Here is a 5,658-nt window from a genome sequence, read left to right as displayed (position 1 = left end):
TGGTTTATGCAAGTTACAGACTCAGCTCTGCTTCTCTTCTTTTTGTTTCCCCTTCAGCAAAATGATGAGAACAACTTGTAGCATATGGAAGCATTTCCACACTGCAAGTTATTCTGAGGGGGAAAAATGTGATTTGCAAATTCTGTCAAATGAAGAGGCATTTCCAAATGCTACTACAATGTTCGAACACATCCTTGTGTGTCAGAAGTGTCCTGTAGATGTTTTGTTTTGCGTTTTTTAAATCCTCCATGGCTGCAAATGAGAAGAGTGGGAAAGTGCACGCTTGTCCCACAGTCATTGCTCCAGACAGACAGGAAGACCCTCCTCAGCTGCTGCTTCCGTATCATCAGCCTCATCACAGAGACTTGCTCCATTATCCTCAAAGAACCACATGTTGCAAACAGCTGTATACCAGAAAAAGGACTGCAAAAACTACATTTGTAGACAAGATGATACCTGAAGATCAGGACAAAACAAACAACTTCTTGCAGGTGCCTCCACTCCTGTGGGCTTGTCTTTGTCAAGGCTCACGGAGAACGTTTCAATACTGAGGCAGGGAAGCGTCGTTCCCCACGGAGAGTGGGAGCGGGTCCCTGAGCAGTGGAATTTGAACCGGTGGTGATGTGGGTTAAAGAAAGGATAAAAGCAGCACTACGGTAAACGCCAGGTTTATCGCTAGACAATGTCGCAGAGGAACAGAATTACACAATTTCATAAGAATGAATCCTTACCTCATTTTTTAATAGAAGAACAAAATAGGATAGGGAAAATCTGTTACAGGGAATATCAGTCCACCGACAGAAGATGGAGAAATGTCTGTGTTTGTTTACTGATGGTGGAATAGCATGAAAGTCAATTCGCCACGGACAAGGAGCCTCCTTTCATCGTAAGGCAATAGAATCTTCTCTAGGATATTAAAAGGGCTGGTTTCCCAACGGATTTACAGAAGAAGAAAAAAGTTATTTAAAATAAATGAAATTTACTCTTGTAATAGCTGTTTCCTTTTTGAAGCAAGAAGAATATAATGGAAAGTAAAAGCTAATAAAACTGCCTCCATCACCCTGTGGGGAGACATTCTTTGCTCGCAGCCTTAATAAAACAAACTGCCCATTTTGTCTGTATACTTGGTTGTTTTGGACTTAAACTATATTTTAATTTATGAGTGAAGAAGACGCTGAAAAAGAGGACTATATTAATATAACTGGCAAGAAATTTGCTGTGAGCTATCTCACATTGCTAAGTAGATTCAAAAGCAGAAATGTAAAGAAAGATAACATTTTCATATTTTTAAAAAAGCTGATCGCAGGGTAAGGAGTACACTTAAAGATTGCACAGGATAAGTTCTTTCTATGTTACAAAATGGAGAGCATCTCCGGGAGTGGATCATAACTTGGTCCAGAGTTCTCCCCAGCTTGTAAATGCAGCCGCTAAAAATGCATCAGGTGCTAGACTAGGGGTTCATGTGGAATTATCTCAATTAATTCTCACAGCAACCCTACAAGATAGGCATGTTATATTATTCTTATTTGACCGTTGAGGAAATTGTATCTTAGGGAGATTAAATCTCAGAGCCGAGAAGTAAATGGGGACAGAAGTCGCAGTCAGGCTGTGGGATTCCAGACCTCCCACTCTTGACCAGCCCACGATGCCCGGCACAGGCACTCTTGCTGCTTCCACTCTAGGGGTATTTCTTGCAATGGGTTAAAGAACTTGGTCTTCACCTGCAAATACTATTCACACCAAATTGAAAAATAAGCTAACATATTGTATTGCTCTGGTATCAATTCCAATGTGGCAGGGATGGGTTACCCCACACCACCACCACCAAGCAATTCTCGGTCACCAGAAGGGTGTCCAAGAATTCAACTAAACTCGGACAGTGGTTACCAGGAGAGAGCATCAGATTCCACAGGTAAGAGTTCAGTCCTACAAGGCTGCCCCCATCCACGCACCACCACTGCTGCAGATGCCAGCGGCAAGCCCAGGCTGTTACCGACACTGCTGACCTACCGGCTCCAGACTGGAGGTGCCTACATCCCCTCCTTGAGTTTGAATAATTTGCTAGAGTGGCTCACAGGACTCAGAGAAACATTTTACTTACTAGATTATCGCTGTTTATTGCAAAAGAATATAACTCATGTTGACGAAAATAATCCATAGCCAATCTATAAATGAAAATTTGGGAGAGTTTATTCTGAGCTGAAATCTGAGGACCATGGCCCGGGGCCTTTCTACCCGAAGGAAGAAAGGGTACCAAAGAAGTGAGGTGTACAGAGTGGTTATGTACCCCCAAAGAGGATATTTCACATATGATTGAAATGTCCCTCCCACCATAGTCACAAGATTGCCCTGTAGGCACAGTGCTTGATGGACACAGCAGGTAGTGGGTCTGCTATCTCGGCGCGCGTAGCAGGAGGCAACTCTATTGTCTTGAGCTGGGTGGTCACAGGTGAGCACAGCAACCAGTTCCTAGCCTAAGGAAAGATGCTTAATCCTTAAGGAAATGCCAACTTTGGGAGGGGGAGGGAAGTTGCACCTTTATCTCAAGGGCCTTTGTTCTTGCCATAGGGAATATCTAAAGCAGATATACAATGCATGCTCAACAGCCACAGTCAGGCCCTTTTGGAAAGACAAGGTCAGGCCCAATTAGGTTTACACGAAATGGTTTCCTCATATACTCCAATATATCCTATTACTTGCCATTTTTATTTGTCACTCAGGAATAGCCAGATGGAAGAGATGCATAGGGCAAGGTATCTGGGCAGGGGTGCTGAGCTTCCGTGCCCTCTCCACACACGCCCCTCTCCTAGTACCTCCACGTCTTCACCAACCCGTCTTCACCAACCTGAAAGCTCTCTGAACTCGCCCTGTATGGTTTTTATGGACGCTTCATCACACAGGCATGGTTGATTAAATCATTGATCCTGGGTGATTGAACTCAATCTCCAGCCCCCTCCCCTCCTCAGAGTTCAGGGGATGGGGCTGAAAGTTCCAATCCTCTAATCACACAGTTGGTTCCACTGGCAGCCTGCCTCAGTCCCTAAGTGGGGTCCAAAAGTCACCTCATTAACCTAATAAAGGACACCTTTAACTTTCTTATCACTTAGGAAATTCCAAGGGTTTTAGGAGCTCTGTGCCAGAAAAAGGGATGAAAACCAAATACGTATTTCTTATTATAAATCACAATATCACACCTGTGAAAGAGAATGAATATCTAAATAAACTCTAACTTTTCAGAAGTTCATAAAGTTTATACAAAGGAAGCAGCAGAAGAACCAGGCACTGATCACAGTGATTGCTCAGCAAATAAGACTCATTCGACAAAGTGCCCGCATCCTAGGCTTTATCCAGCCTAATTCTTTGTTTCTCTTCCCTTTTCCCTCTGGATTCTTTCTGAAATCCATTGCTTTCTGTATCTGTTCGACACAGTGGAGAATACTAAAACCAGAAAACAAAATAACTTTTCTTGTGTTACTAATAATGTGGATGGTTTATTCTCTTCAATGTATGTTTCTCATAAATTGCTTCAGGAGAAATGAGTTTAGCAGAATGCATGTCCATTTGTAAAACAATTAAAAACATATAATAGCAAATTCAATGAGTACATTTTAAAATACCTTCTGAATAAAAAAAGATTTCAGATTTTACATGTAACAAACGATGATTTATGAACTAAGTTATGTCAAATACACTGTATTTTTCAAAAATAATGGGTTGAGTTCAGGTTTACAAAACTCCTAATTTCACTCAGACCCCCTCAGTTTTTAATATTCTCTTGCTTTTTTGTAATTTCAAAACTTCTATGAATTTTTTAATTTTTAATTAAGGTCTGATGATCTCATGTCTAGCATATCATGTTAAACATCTTTTCATTTGATTCTCCTCTTTATTCTTCTTCTCCAGTCTAGATGTTACCATGATGGTTAAGAATTTTCTTTCAGTTCTCTGGAATATAAATCGTGACACTCCTTTGTTGAGGTTTGGGATTGCAGCTGAAGCAAATTTATTTCAATATGCTTCCTAACAGCATTTTTTAACTTAAGTAAACCCAATATTCTCATGGTTGCCTAATTAGACAATGCCCTTTTGGAGAGTTTTTCAATGTTGTGGCTTTCTACCTAAAATACGCTTTTTTCCTTCTCTCTGAAAATTATACCAATTCTGTAATGCCCACGCAAAGTCTGCCTTTTCCTAGAAAACATTGAAACAACTCTGTCCCATTGTCATCTCCTCTCTTCCTGAATTTCTATAGTACTCCAACAGTTGATTGACATACCAGAAGGACAAATTTTTGCAAACTCAAATTAATTGACGGTTCCATCCCTCACGCTAAGGACAGTTATTACAGTTTCTCTCTCCCCACCTCTTTTGTCTTCATTTCATACTAGGATTTCATGGTCAGGAATTTAGATATTTTACCAATCTTTTGTGAAGCTTAAGTGGGAAATGTTAATATCACATATTTTAGTAGTACTGATACACTAATTTGTAGTGATTTCATATTGATTCATGAGTGATAGACAGATTTTTTCAAAGGTCCTTGAAACCTGAGACTTCTTTGATTTCCCTCAAGAAGGACATGCTGACTGAATGAGAGTCTTGTAAGAGAGAGCCATGTTGTCTTTCCGAGGCAACTTCTCATGGCTTTGAAGATGGCACAGCCAGTCTTCTGATTTCCAAAATCTAGGAGAAATCATTCATCTATATACCTGCTTTTTAAAATAAGAATAGAGTACTAGAGTTTAGCAAAGTCGTATACTTACATATCTATAAATTCTGTGAAAAACCATCTAGATCAAAATAAGAAAGGAAAACAAATTAAATTATGGACTGTTTTCAATGTACTTATCTATTATTTAATAGCTTTGTGGATTTTAGTCTCTCAATATTCAACAAATAGGTCCTGAGCACTATGTGTATCATTCCGAATCTTCCAGGCACTGAGTGTGGAATAGTGAAAAGAAACAAATGAAAATTCCCTTCTTGTGGAGTTTACATTCTAGGGCAGGGAGTGACACGACAAACAAGGTACATAATTAAAGTGAATAGCCCATCAGGGAGTGGTAACTGCCGTGGATAAAAAGCAGGGAAGAGGATGGTGTTGAGGGAAGACAGTTGCAATTTTAAGTAGGATGTTCAGGAAAGATGCTACCAAGAAGGCAACATTCAATGAAGGCCTGACATTGATGAAGAGGAAAAATCAGTTAATCTCTGGGAAGAGAGCATTTCAGTAGAAGGGGAAAGTCAGTGCGAAGGCTGTGATGTAGGATTCTGCCACCATAAGCAAAGGATGGCAATGAGACCTGTACGACTAGGGTCGAGGCAGTGACAGGGAGACTAGTATGAAATTAAAACATACTGTGCCCACACCTTACACTTGCAGATCAGCATTTGCCTTTATCCATCCACCTCAAACTGTTGTTATACTGCTCAAACCAAGAATTAGATTTCTTAGGACTCTGGATGCTTAAAACATGAGGGAGACTGGATTGGTTTTAGTCTGTTTTTGATCTTTCATTATGTGGTTGGTTATAGATAGTTGGGGTACAGAGTCTAAATATTATTTATCTTGGTTTCATCAAACTTGTCATGTCAACATTCTACTTTTGCGTGTAAATTTGGGAATGATCATGTTGAAGGTTAAACATTTAATATAAA

The sequence above is a fragment of the Equus quagga genome, chromosome 8 (assembly GCF_021613505.1).
Source record: "Equus quagga isolate Etosha38 chromosome 8, UCLA_HA_Equagga_1.0, whole genome shotgun sequence".
NCBI lineage: Eukaryota > Metazoa > Chordata > Mammalia > Perissodactyla > Equidae > Equus > Equus quagga.
This window is presented reverse-complemented; position numbering follows the sequence as displayed.